Source organism: Cynocephalus volans, chromosome Y (genome assembly GCF_027409185.1).
Source record: "Cynocephalus volans isolate mCynVol1 chromosome Y, mCynVol1.pri, whole genome shotgun sequence".
Classification (NCBI taxonomy): domain Eukaryota; kingdom Metazoa; phylum Chordata; class Mammalia; order Dermoptera; family Cynocephalidae; genus Cynocephalus; species Cynocephalus volans.
In genome coordinates this window covers 4,871,999-4,886,910 of record NC_084479.1, presented here as the reverse complement: position 1 = coordinate 4,886,910, position 14,912 = coordinate 4,871,999, and the positions used below count along the sequence as shown (strand labels likewise).

The window sequence follows — 14,912 nt, the reverse complement described above, 5'->3', positions numbered from 1 at the left end:
AAAACTCTTCTTTTTCTTTGACTCCAAAAGCATATAGGTGTAATCATATTCCGTTGGAGTCGAGGCAGAGAAAGTTATTTAAAACAATATTTCCACTCAAGCGATTTTTGAGGAGTTAAAGAGCAACCAACATACTTTGGGAACAGGATTTCTCAAGTCCAAAATGGTTCGGATTACCTCAAGACCCCGAGTGCGTCAGGCATTGTATGGAAACCAGGTCGATCTCTCCAAGCAAGGAACCCACAGTCCGAAACTGTGGTACACGTTTGAGCTACAAAGTGACGGGTTAATGTAGCCACCGCGGGGCTGGTTGTGACGGCTGGGCCAGAGAAGGAAACTGCTTTGGAAAAGGGATATGAGGAAGGGGCACAGCCCAAAACCAGGGAAAAGGGAAGGGCGCGGACGCCACGGAAAGGGAAAAAGAAGATCATTAGTTGAGAGAAAAGAAATCCGAGACCTACAGGTTTCAGGCGTGGGAGAGCGGCTGAGGTAAAGGAATCAAGATACAGTGTTTTCCGCCACCGACGGAGCTCAAGAAGAGACCCAGGTTCCCGCTTAGGTAGATTCCATGTGTGGAAAACTCCAATTATCGCACATGGTCCTCGGTATGAGGCACCCTGATCCTTGCTCGGGCTGCGGGCAGGAGCGTCGCCAGACCCTAGGCGGCGGAGCGTGCCAATGGCTTCAGGGGCGGCACCCGCACCTCCCGCCAGTCCCCTTACTGGTCTCGGGGTTCGATCTAGGACGTATGGCGCGTATTGTGGTCGATGTAGAAGACGCGGCCGTCGTAGTCGTGGCGGGCGGGCAGCGGCGGCTCTGAGGAGGGTGCGTGGACTCCTAGGACAGCAGCAGGGGTTGCACGCGGCTGCTCCTGCTTGGACTTGCAGGGCTGCTCCCACCGTCGCCGCGCACTGCGGGTCAGGCGTGGCATGACAGCGCGAGCCCCGCCGCCGCCCGACCGCCTTGAACGCGCTAATTCCTCAGCCAGCACTAAGGCGTGGCATCCGGGGCCCAGTGGCGGCGGTCAGGAGCCTCCTGCCGAGCCTGACGCATCATCCGCGATGCCCCCGCACAGCGGCGCCTCCGTTCCGTTTTCGTCACCTCTGCCACGCAAGCGAAGTCACAGCCTGAAAACTACATACTACTGCTCAGTCGGCCGACCCTTCTTTCCCAAGGCGTGCCCCGCCATCTTTGCTCCCAGAGGCACTGCGGGCAGTATAATTAGCATAAAACTCTGCTTCCCTCCTCCACACACTACTCCTCCTACTATCTCCCTGAATTACTCCTCCTCCTTCCCCACGCCCTCTTAATATTTTTCCTCCTCTTTACCCACCCTCTTCGGTTTTGGCAGCTCTTTCTCCTCCCTCTGCTCCTCCTCTCGTTTCTTCCTCTTCGCCCCCAGCCCACTGCTCCTCTTGCATTCTCTGTAGATTCTTTCTTCCCTGACCTCTGCTCCTCCTCACCTTCCTTTCCTCTGCTTCTTCTCTTGCAGACCACTACTACACCTCCGTCAACCCTCTATTCCTACTCCTTCCGCTCGTTGTTTCACCTTCACCACCTCCCTCCCCTGTTACTGCCTTTCCTTTCCCTTTCTCTTTCCTCAACCTTATTGTCCTTGCCACTCCTTCCTCTTTCCTCCCGCTCTACCACGTCCTACCACCTCGCTGAGAGCCCGAATGGTCTCTTCCGCATCGGCCCTGCCCCCTAACCAATCTGGCATCCTCCATCAGCCCGCATTAGTGGTGGTAGAACGTGAGAAAAGTGCTGTACTCGATCTCCAGAATAAATAAGTTGGCCATTCAAAGGTGGGTAAAGCCACTGGGGGTAGACCAGATAAGCTCTTGGTACCTGAAGAAGAACACTAGCTGGAGGAGAAAGCCGCAGCGAGACGCCCCTGGAAGCGGGGATCTGGGCAGGTGGCTGCCAGAAGATACCCAGAAGAGCTAATCCAGGGATCGCCACTCTGGGTGTCTTCCCCTGACTTTCCCTGTGCACTTCCATTTTCCAGTCTGTGAGATCCGATAGTTTGGGCAGACACCCCAGCTGGCCACTGCTGGAGGGGAAGCTAGGTCAACTGACCACGTTTGACCAAACAAACCCTGGTGGTCAATTATTTTCTGCCGGCATCTCTGACATGCCGAATCAGAAACCCCAAAGTTTGGGCTCTGTCTTGCTCTGTATTCCCTAGCTACTTAGTGCTCCAGGCCTGTTATGGGTTAAATTGTATCTCCACAAAATTCATATGCTAAAGCCCTAAACCTCAGCCCCTCAAAGCTGAGATATTTAAAGCACTGATTAAAGGCCATTAGGGTAGGCCCTAATCCAATCTGATTGGTGTTCCTTTAAGAAGAGGAAATTTGAACATGCAGAGAGACATTAGAAATGTCTGCACAGAGGTATCACCATGAGATTATCAAGAGGCCACCTACAAATCAAGGAGAAAGGCCTTAGAAGACACCTCCCCTTCATCTGGAGCTCCCAGCCTCCATAGCTGTGAAAAAATAAATTTCGGTTATATAAGTTGCCCAAGTCTGTGCTATTTTTTTTGCAGCCAACAGCCTTAGGAAACTATACCCTGACTTCAAGACTTTCTGCCAGGAAAGTATCTGGAAAGTTAGTAAAGCACTGTTAATGTGATAGAAAAACACCTAGTTAAAAACTCTAAACAGTGCCACAAATGCACTTACATAGGGGAAGAAACTAGAGTAAAGTGTCCTGAAATGTTCATAGGAGTTTGCATTCCTTTGGTTGGAGCCAGTTCTAGGCCATAAGCAAAGCTTCACTTTTACCTTTGTTTTCCATGCATCTCTTCTGCATGATGTCCCTGTCCAGGACTAGCTACATAATTTGTGGAGCCCACTGCAGAATGAAAATGCCAGAGCCTTCTTTCAAAAAATATCAAAAATTTCAAAGTTCTGACATTAAAGCGTTAAACTAGGTTGTGTCCCTTCAGAGCTGTGGGCCCTGTGCAGCTATACAGAACATATGTCACTTGTCAGCCCTATCTTCCCTTTGGCTTCTAATCACTCTCTCACTGCTGGGTATATACCCAAAGGAATGGAAATCATCATGTTGAAGAGATACCTGTACTCCAGTGTTTATTGCAGCTCTATATACAATAGCCAAGAGCTGGAACCAGCCCAAATGTCCATCATCAGATGAGTGGACAAGGAAACTGTGGTATATCTACACAATGGAATACTACTCTGCTATAAAAAAGAATGAAATACTACCATTCACAGCAACATGGATGGACTTAGAGAAAATTATATTAAGTGAAACAAGTCAGGCACAGAAAGAGAAATACCACATGTTCTCACTTATTTGTGGGAGCTAAAAATTAATACATAAATAAATGGACAAACTAATAGAGGGAAGAAGACAGAATAACCACAAAAATTCCTTGAACTATTTAAGCCAAGTGCACAGATGGGGGGCGGGCAGGGAGATGGAGAGGAATGCATAAAGGGGCATGAAATCAAGTACAATGTATTTTGGGAAGTAAAATAAAATTAAATTAAATGAAAATAAAAAATAAATAAAAATTCCAAAGGGACAGCAATTTTCAGCGATAGCATAGGAAATCTTTTGAAGGAACAAGTCCCTGTTCCCACCTGTTACTAAAGATTTCTGTGCTAGCAAGTTGCACCCTAAGGCTAGCAAGAAGAACCTCTACTGCTTCTTTTTTTTCTTTTTTTTTTTTTTTTAACTTATTTGAATATATTCAACTAGAACAGCCAGGCATTTTCCTACACAAAACATAATTGTACCACTACTCCAAAGAAATCCAATAAGTAATTTTACAGTAAAAGGGCACAGATCAAAACTGTAAGAACCCATACCATCCAGCTGCAAATAGATAAACAAACAAACAAACTGACGTAAACACCTGGCCCCTAACAAACACAAATCATGGGTCCCTATGCAGGGACTAACTTCAAGTCAACCAAGAACGTTGGCACCACCGCAAGCTGGGCCTGTATTTCTGTCTTGCCTGGATTGGGCCAGCTGGAGGCTCCAACTTGCTTTATGGAAGAGTTCCATCTGTCACCTTGGTCAACGCCAAGGTTTCTTCACACTGCCTTTATCTTCTTCATCTTCTAAATGGACTAGTGTGAGCACTGTGGTCTGGCTCCAGGAGGGAATATCCTCAGCTGGGCCCCTTTACCCATGTTTGAGCAAGTTTGCAGCAGGCCCCTCATGCCAGGAAGATGTATTGCTATAGGATCCCTGTAGGTGTCTCATGCTGCATGCTCTGGGATGAGGTCCCGCATTTAGTTAACACAATCCAAAGTGATGTTCAACTACTGTGAAGAGGTTCTGGACCTCACAGCTGTCCAGCTCAGGAAGCCTCCAGGAGAAGTTGTCCAGCTTCAGGCAGTGGACACTACCAACAGTGGTTGGACAAGCAGTAATTGCAAAGGTGCTGCTTTGTCCTAGGGTCGTTGATGCTACAGCAGCCATTCAATTACTTCCTTTCCCAAATATATCCCAGTTCATCCGTGATGAGGTGCTTCTCTGGAAAGGAATTACACACTGATTGGTCGACTGCTATTTCAGTTAAACTGCACTTTCCACGGAATGGGCTGGTCATGGTCTTGAACCTGGAGGAGATTCCTGTCTCTTACTGCCCTCTACTCCTGCTTGAAGGTGCTATTGAGGAAGTACACCAGCAAGAGTCTGAAGTTCAGGGCAAGCACCAACCTGTTCCACAGAAGCTGGCCACCACACAATGGCCTCCAGGTTCACCATCCAGAAGTGAATGTGCAGCACACCCAGGACATGGAGCAGGACAGACCTGAACCTGGAAGATATAGCCCCTGTGTGCACATCTGTCCCATCCTTGGCAGTGGCCTCTGGCGTAGCAGCCCAGCCAGCTTCCAAACCTCTTCTGCTTCCAACTTCCTGGGCTCACTGAAGTTCCTTGTTCTCAGACTCCTGCTGCTGCTTCAAGAGGGATTTGAGTTTGTAGAACTCTACCATAAGTTCCCAACTGGTGCCGGGAAATCCCAGGAAGAGAAAATTTCCGTAACTGCCCCCAGAAATCTCAACAAACCTGCAAACCCACAGTTATGTCAAACTTGACTTTATAAGTGCATTCTCTAAACAGTAACAGCTGATATCTAGTGTACACCAGAGCCAGGCCAGAAGTTTCTATATATGACATGTGATGTTCAAAGTTCAAATTTACGTTAGACCTCTGGTACCCAACCTATACCTGGGGGAAATATTTCTTTATGGAAGCATCCCAAGAAATCATGAAGAAGTAATAATAGAATTAGAATATTACTATTTTCAAATCTCCACGAATTGACTGGTTCTTTGCTTTGAGCATCATTGGTTGCTACAATCACAATAAGAGAGACAACTGGATATGACGTACCTCTACAGAATAGCACACAAAAGCACTTACAACGTGTTGCTTAAAAAGTCAAACCTGAATCTGATCAAAGCCTAATAGAGTTTGGATGTCTTTTCCCCACCAAAAGTCATGTGGAAATCTGATCCCCAATGTGGCAGTGCTACAAGCTGTTTGAGTCATGGAAGTGGATCCCTCATGAATAGATTAATGCTCTCCTTGGGGGCGGGGGGATTAGTGAGTGAGTTCTCACTCTATTAGTTCCCATGAGAGCGGATTGTTTAAAAGACCCTGGCAACTCCTCTCTCTCTCTCTTCCTTCCTCTCTCCATGTGATCTGCCTGTACCTGCCAAATTCCACCATGAGTAGAAGCAACCTGAGGCCCATGCCAAATGCAGCTGTCCCAGAATCATAAGCCAAATAAACCTCTGTTATTAAAATTAACCAGTCTCAGGTAATTCTGTTATAGCAACACAAACGGACTAATACAAAGCCTTTGGATTCTATTGCAGCTTGTGAGAAATACAGAGAACAGAGAAATAAGTTAAACATCTCCTCGAGAATGCAATAAGTAAAAATTCAGACTCAGGAAACTCGACCCAACAAATGACCTTGTTTCTTCAACAAATAAACTCCAGTGAGGAGGGGAAGGTGAGAAGAAGGTACAGAAGAAACAACAGATGAGAAAGAAATTTAAGAGACATAGCTTATGTAAAGTGGCTCATATTAGGATCCAGAATCATTCAAACTGGAAAAAAAAATTATATTTATGAGATAGTTGGAAATTTGAACACTATGTGGATAGTTGGTGGTATTAAGGACGTTTTTTAAAATTTGGGTTTAAAAATTTAAATTTGATAATGTTATTTTAGTTTATTTTCTTAAAGAGTTCATATCTTTTAGAAATATATATGGAAATAATTATAGAAATATGAAATATTTAGGATTTGCTTTAAAATTATATGGATAGAAGAGAATGTGGAGGAAGTGGGTGAACAAGTTTATCATTAGTTGATAGTTCTTGGATCCAGTGATGCATCATAGAAGCTTATTATGCTATTCTCCTGAGTTTGGATATGAAGAGAGAAATGCCGTACTATTGACATCTTGTGGGTACAGACCACAAATTACAAAACACAGGACAAATAGACTTATCTGCCCAACATGTCAGTGGTACTGAGGATGTGAAACTTTAAGCTGGAAGCAACAGAAGGAAAAGAGCATATTTGTTTGCATGTAGAACTGCCACTGTATATCTGGCAAAGAATGAGAAATCAATAAATATTTGTTGAATGAATAAGCTATTTTCTCAATCACTTACATTTTACTGTCTCAGAAAAAAATGACTCCCAAATTATTGACAATAGCTCAGGAAAATCATGTGAGATAGCCAAAATTGAATAAGATATTATTTGGATTATCAAAAAAAAAAAGTATTTGTCCCTGCTGTCACAAAAAGAAATACATGACATGTCTCTAAGGGAAAAAATGCCAATAAGATAATCTTGCCCTAAAATCAAACCTGAATCTGATCAATGTCTCTGTAGAGATTCCATGGAATCTGAAGCCCTTTATTAGCAGATATCTAGAAAAATGGGGATGGGGTGGTGTTCCATTTGGCACTTTAAATATATCATGTCCTGCCTTTTTCCCGCAAGTTTTCTGCTGTGAAAGTTGCTGATAACCTTATTGTGGCTCCCCTTTGCACAAAAACAGGCTTTCTCTTACTGCTTTCAAGATTATCTCTCTTTGGCATTCAGCAGTTGGATTATACTTGACTTGTGTGAGTCTCCTTAGATTTATCCTACTTGGAGTTCATTGAATTTCTTAGATTTATAGATTTAGGTCATTTTCCAAATTTGAGTAGTTTACATGCATTACTTCTTCAAATAAGCTTTCTCTTTCTTCATGAGACTCCCTTAATGCATATATTAATCCACTTGGTCATGTTCCATAAGTTTCCAAGGCTCTTTTCAGTTTTCTTCATTCATTTTTCTTTTTGTTCCTCTACCCAATAATGTCAAAAGCCAAGAGAACGTTCCAATACTGTTCGTGGGAATGTAATTGTGGAAAACAGTATAGAGGTTCCTCATAGAACTAAAAACAGGGGCCAGCCTGTGGCTCACTCGGGAGAGTGTGGTGCTGATAACACCAAGGCCACGGGTTCGGATCCCACATAGGGATGGCCGGTTGCTCACTGGGTGAGCGTAGTGCTGACAACACCAAGTCAAGGGTTAAGATCCCCTTACTGGTCATCTTTTTTTTTAAAAAAAGAACTAAAAATAGATCTACCTCATGACCCAGCTATCCTACTACTGGGTATATATGCAAAGGCAATGAAATCAATATATCAAAAAGAACATGCACTCCCATGTTCATTTCAGTGCTATTCACAATAGCCAAGAGATGGAATCAATCTAAATATCCATCAACAGATGGATGTCTAAGAAACTGTGTATATATACAATGGAATACTGTTTAGGTATGGAAGGAAGGGAGAGAGGGAGGAAGGAATGAATCCTTTCATTTGCAGCAACATAGTTGGAACTGAAATCCATCATGTTAAGTGAAATAACCCAGGCATGGAAAGACAAATATCACGTAGTACACTCTTACATGGAATCTAACTACAACAACAAAGTAGTTCTCATAGAAGTAAGGAGTAGAATAATGGTTACTAGAGTTCAAGAGGTGGTGGAGGGAGAAGTGGTAGATTGACAGGTACAAGACTGTGCTGTCTGCCCTAAATGAATCATTGTGCAGTATATGCATGTATTGAAACAGCACACTATATGTCACAAATATGTACAAGTTAATATTAAAATTTTTTTTTAAATAAGTAAATAACTTCAAATGCCCTATCTTCAATTTTGCTATTTCTTTCTTCTGCCTGGTCAAATCTGCCATTGAATTTTTTCTCCAGAGTTTCTGTCTCTGTTTTTCTCCAGAGTTTCTTTGTTTTTAATAAATTTCTATTTCTTTGTTGATATTCTGTTTATTTACCATTTTGCTGATTTCCTTTAGTTCTTTTTCTTTACCTTTCTTTTTTACCTTCTGAACATGCTTAAGACAGTTTAAAGTCTTTGTCTAATAAACATGATGCTTGTTTTCTTCAGGAACGGTTTTTATCACTTCATTTTCTTTCTTTGAATCAGCCACATTTCTCTGTTTCTTTGTAGGCCTTGTTATTTTTTGTTGAAAAGTAGGCGTTTGAAACTTCTTTCAGACTTTCCTGACTGACTGTATACCAGGGATGTCCTTTACTGATTAGCTGGATGTTATTTCAGTTTTGAGGTCATACGAGAGGAAGATTTTCTCAGGTTTTTTTTTTTTTTTGTAAGAACAAGCTTTGCCTGGGTATGTATGTGCTTTTTCAATTCTCCCACATACACAGCTGCTTCTAAATGTCTTATAGAAACTTTTTTTGTTATAAAAACTTTTTAGAGAATCATCAACCCTTCCATCTAACCAGCCAGCTAGTTTAATTAAATTTATGCCTTTTAAATCATATTTACGGTACCCACTTTTATTTTTAATTTGTATTTCCCTGATGAGAAATGAGAATGAACGTATTTTCATGTGTTTATTAGCTTTCTGAAAATTTTTGTTCTGTGCCAGCTTAAATCTTTTCTGGGGGTTTTATTTTACACCCCATCGTTTCTCTGTTCTTTTTCTTCATTATAGACGATTTTTTTTTTCCTAGCCTCTTGTAGGAATTAAGTTTCTATTGCTTTGGAAGAAATGTGCCGATTTCTTGGTACAATAGTCACCACTCCTATCCTTCAAAGTAAATTTTGACAATATCTGAATTCTAAGAAGTCAGACCATCCTAGATTTGGTGAAAATCTCTTAAATCATTTTTGCCTGAGATGGTAGCAAGTAAAGACTTTTAGGTAGATTTAGGTAAACCAATCTTCTGCAAACACTACAGAGAGCCTAATCTATATTTATTTATTTATTTTTTAATTCATGGGCACTGTTTAGGTAGTTTATATTCTTTTATCTAATCCTCCTGAAATTTCTGTGAAGCTCTTTTATCTACTTTAATTATTTCCATTTTTAAGATGAGGAAACTAGGTTAAACTAAAGTCATCTGCTATCTTCTTTCTTATGCTTTCTCTAAGAGCTAATATTTTTTCCTTCTCTTCTCTCTTCTGTCATACTGCCATGCCACTCAGTTGACAATATATATTGACCACTTATTATGTGACACTTTGCCTGTTGCCCTTGCTTTAGCAGCAGATACAAATGACACTACCTATTCATGCCTATATACATATTCATGCCCATGGCATTCCTGATGGAATCAATCATATCCAAATATCATTAACAGCCTATAATAAAAAATTTTTTGTATTAAAACATAATTGATTGTACATATCTGTGGGGAACAGTATTGAATGTCAATACCTATGAGCAATACGTGATGTGCAGATCAGGATAATTAGTATATTCCACATTACACAATATAATCATTTTTTGTGGCCCTTTCCAATTTCTTGATAACTCCCTCCTTCCCACTTTCCCATCTCTTGTAGTCACCACTCCTATTTAACGTAATATTGGAAATACTACCCAGAGAAATCAGGCAAGAGAAAGAAATAAAATTCATCCAGATTGGAAAAGACAGAGTTACACTGTCCCTGTTTGCAGATGACATGAACATATTTATAGAAAAACCTAAAGACTTTAAAAAACTCTTAGAGCTGATAAATGATTTTAGTAAAGTTGCAGGGTACAGAATGAACACACAAATAGCATAGGGTTTTAATCCTCCAACAATGAATTAGCACAGAAAGAAATCAAGGAAGTGAGCCCATTTGTAATAGTCACCAGAAAAATGAAAAGAATAAATTTAAACAAGAAGTCAAAAGACCCCTACAATGGGAACTACAAATCATTGCTGAAAGAAATTAAAGAGGATGCAAAAAGATGGAAAGATATTCCAAGCTCTTGGATTGGAAGAATTAACATTGTGAAAATGTCCATGCTAACCAAAGCAATCTAGAGATTCAATGCAAATCCAATCAAAATACCAGTGACATTCTTCACAGAAATAGAAAAAATACTCCTGACATTCATATAGAATAATAAAAGACCTCAAATAACTAAAGAAATCCTGGGGGGGGGGAGCCAGAGGCATAACACTACTTGACTTCAAATTATACTTCAAAGCTGTAATAACCAAAACAGCATGGTACAGGCATAAAAACAGACACTGAGACCAATGACACAGAATGGAGAAACCAGAAATTGATCCACATACTTACACCCAACTGATCTTTGACAAAGGCACCAAAAGCATACATTGGGGAAAAGACTGTTCAACAAATGGTGCTGGGAAAACTGGACGTCCATACGTAGAAAATTTATTTTTTTTTTATTTTTATTTTTTGTCATTTTTTCGTGACCGGCACTCAGCCAGTGAGTGCACCGGTCATTCCTATATGGGATCCGAACCCGCGGCGGGAGCGTCGCCGCGCTCCCAGCGCAGCACTCTACCGAGTGCGCCACGGGCTCAGCCCCATACGTAGAAAATTTAAACAGACCTGTACCTCTCACCATATACTCAAATTAACTCACAATGGATTAAAGACTTAAATGTAAGACCTGAAACTATAAAATTCCTAAAAGAAAACATAGGGGAAACACTTCAGGAAGTAGGATTGGATAGACTTTGTGAACAAGACCCAAAATGCACAGGCTACATTGTGGAATGTTGAGTGTACTAATTAGTCTGATCTGAGCATCATATATTTCACACAGGTATTGATATTCAATTCCGTACCCACAGATATGTACAATCAATTATGTGTCAATAAAAAAATAGTAATAATGTCCCACTTTTGTTTCTATTTTTAATAATTTCAATCCTACCTTTATAAAGTCAACCTAGCTATATGATCTTTTATTATTTCCTTTCATCCGCTAGTTCCTTGAGGTGGACTATAGGATTGTTGGTTTGAATCTTTCTTCTTTTTTAATGTATGTGTTTACAATAAAAAATTTTGTTCTCAGCAACTTACTTATTTGTTTCTTGTATGTCTTGGCTTTGTTCCTCAATTAGTATATTTCTGCTCTTTTTGCTATCTAGTTGATTTCTTGTAATGTCATTTTGACTCACTTCTCAGTGTTTAGCTCTGGGCATTCATCCCAATCATAAGTATTTCAAAGTATGAATTCAAGGTGTTAATTTTAAGATATGAATTTGGGGGGTAAGCAAACATCCACACCATAGCATTATGTTTAGAATTTGTGGAGCTTCTGAATGACTATTCCCATCTTTATCAGATCTGGGAAATTTTCAGCAATTATTTTTGCAAAGATATTTTCTGTCCTTTTATTTCTCTTCTTCTCCTGGAACTCCTGTAAGGTGCATTTGGTATGTTTAATAGTATCTCACAGTTACTTCAGATGTTTCTACTCCTGAGATTGAATAATTTCAATGGTTTACATTCAAGTTCACCAATCCCTTCTTCTGTTTACTCAACTCTGATATTGATATCCTCTATTATTTCGTTTCAGTTATTTTCACTTAGAAATTTCTATTTGGTTTCTTTTCATAATTTCTATTTCTTTATTTTTATTCTCACTTTGTTTGGACATTATTTTCCCAATTTCATTTACTTCTTTGATCAGAGTTGGTTTTGTTGTTGTTGCTGTTGTTTGTTTTGTTGGTTGGTGTTTACCTTTTTAAACATTTTTAAGACAGCTGATTTAATATCTCTGACTAATAATTTCAATCTATGCTTTTTAAGGGATCGTTTCTGTAAAACTCTTTTGCTGTGAATGGGCCAAATTTTCCAGTTTCCTTGTGTTCTTGTCATTGTTCAGAGTAAGAAGAGTTCCAATCTATTGTGTTGAGGTAGTAGAAGGAGACACATAAAATCTTTTTCCGATTTCTTTCTCTCGAGTTTAGCTGGTTTAACAATCTGATGAGACAATGCTGCAATAAATGAATATTCTTGTGATGTATACTTTCTATTTCTCATTTCATAATATCCTAGCATAGCCCCATTTACAGTCTTTTTAAAATGATATTACACATCTACCATATGACCCAGCTATCCCACTGCTGGGAATATACCCAAAGGAATGGAAATCATCAAGTTGAAGGTATACCTGTTCCCCAATGTTCATTGCAGCACTCTTTACAATAGCCAAGAGTTGGAACCAGCCCAAATGTCCATCATCGGATGAGTGGATACGAAAAATGTGGTACATCTACACAATGGAATACTACTCAGCTATAAAAACGAATGAAATACTGCCATTTGCAACAACATGGATGGACATTGAGAGAATTACATTAAGTGAAACAAGTCAGGCACAGAAAGAGAAATACCACATGTTCTTACTTATTGGTGGGAGATAAAAATTAATATATAAATTCACACACACACACACACACACACAAAAGAAAAAACCTTGGGGGGGGGGAGAAGATATAACAACCACAATTACTTGAAGTTGATACGACAAGCAAACAGAAGGGACATCGGTGGGGGGGGGAGGAGGGAGGGAGGTTTTGGTGATGGGCAACAATAATCAGCCACAATGTAGATCGACAAAATAAAATTTAAAAAATAAAAATAAAATAATAAAAAATAAAATAATCTTACATGATTTCTTCCCTTTGACACTTTTGTTTATATATCATCTGTAGTTTATGATTTATTCACAGCTAGTCCATGGAAGCCAGGGAATTGAAGGCTTGAGGTGCATTTATCAGCTAAGATCTTTACAACTAGCTATGAACTACCTCAATAGCTTAAGAATAGAAGCAGCATCAGTGCATGTGTAAATGGCCCAAAGGAGATGTGTTAGCATCCCCTTAGTCATGCTTTTGCTGGTTCTCTATTTTCCAACAACCCCAACATCCTAGCATGGCTGCCTCCTTAATCTCTCTTCCTCTTCTCTCCATTCCCTCTGTCACACCCTGAGTTTGAGCCCCTACCACCACTCCTTGGGCTTGCTGTCCCATTTGTAACCAGCCTTCACTGGCCCTATCCCTGGCCCCCATGTGGGGCCCCACCCACTTAGGCCCTCTGGCCCCTTCCCTGGCTAATGGTTACTCTTTCTCCAGTGTAGTTTAGATGCCTACCCTTCCCAGAACCCTTTCTGACCCTCTAAGGCCTGGCTGGGCCCCTTTCCTGAGTTGCATAAGAGGCGTCTTTTTTCCCCAGCATAGCAGCCCTTAAGCTCAATAGGTGTTTTTTTACTTCCTGTCTTTCTTTGAGTATCAACCAGTGCTGTGTCTACCTCCCTACACCCAGTTTCTAATACCAGCACATACCAGGTCTTCAAGAATTTATTTGTTTTTTCCTGGCTGGCTGGTGCAAAGAAATTATTTTGGGGGATACCAATTCTTTATCAGCAAAAAAAAACAAGCAAACAAGCAAAAAAAAAAAAATACACACATACAAAAAACATTATTTTTTTGTCATAAAAAGAATATATTTTTCCATAAGACAAAAAAGGTAGAGTATATCTAATGAGTGAAGGATATCCAGAACTCACCATGTAAGGCTAGCAAGAAAATTCCAACTATTAACAAAGACTTATTTTGCAATGGCCCATTAATCACACAATAATTAAACCACCACATAAAAATTAAACCTGCCTATATATTAGAAACACTTTTCAATTTACTCATGGATTCAACACACTTTATAATCGATAGAGAAAAATTTTATTACCGAACTTAAGAAAAAAACATTTACATAGTAAACCCATGTACAATTGTTTACATAGGGCTAAAAAATTCTCACCTCAATGTTTCCTTGAGAAAATAAATAAATAACAATCCATACTCCAGAGACCCACTTTAAGAATGAGGCACTGATAAATACAACATAGTTATAACTTGCACAAAACTCCATTTATGTTGTAAATTTTCTTAAGCATTATACAATAAGTAAGTTGAATCAGGCTTTCCATATTACTTTCATTTATAGGATTTTTTTTCCAATAGGAGTTTTCACATAATTTTTGGTGTAACTGTTAAAACTGAAAACTTTCCTGTATTTTCCCAACTACTAGGGTTTCAATACAGCATGCATCCTTATATTTACAAGGTCCACCTCCAGTGTCTTTGAATAGATATGAGGAAAATGGAGCTATTCCCACATTCTGTACATTCACAGGGTTTTTCTCCAGAATGAGTTCTTTCACATCTTTGAATGGAAATGGAACAACAAAAGGCCCTATATTTTTACATTCTTAGGGCTTTTTTCCAATATGAGTCCTTCCATTTCTCAAAAAGATTAAAAAAAAAAAAAGAAAAAAAAAAAAAAAAAAACCCTCAAGGCTTTACCATATTCCTTATATTCTTAGAGTTTCTCTCCAGTGTGAGTAATTTTGTGTTTTCAAAGGAAAAAATGAAACACTGAATACTTTTCCACATTCTTTACATTTATAAGATTCCTCTCCAGTATGAATACTTTCATATATTAGAATAGAACTGAAACATCTGAAGCCTATACCCCATTTTTTTGCATTCATATTGTTTTTCTCTAGTATGATTCCTTTCATGTATGCAAAGAGAAGTGAA

The 14,912-nt window shown here is 39.8% G+C and overlaps 1 pseudogene; it reads right to left on the bottom strand.

The window, feature by feature from the left end:
• Positions 1-4,109: 4,109 nt before the first annotated feature.
• LOC134368962 (SREBP regulating gene protein-like) lies at positions 4,110-4,752 on the bottom strand (annotated as a pseudogene).
• Between the last annotated feature and the right edge of the window lie 10,160 nt (positions 4,753-14,912).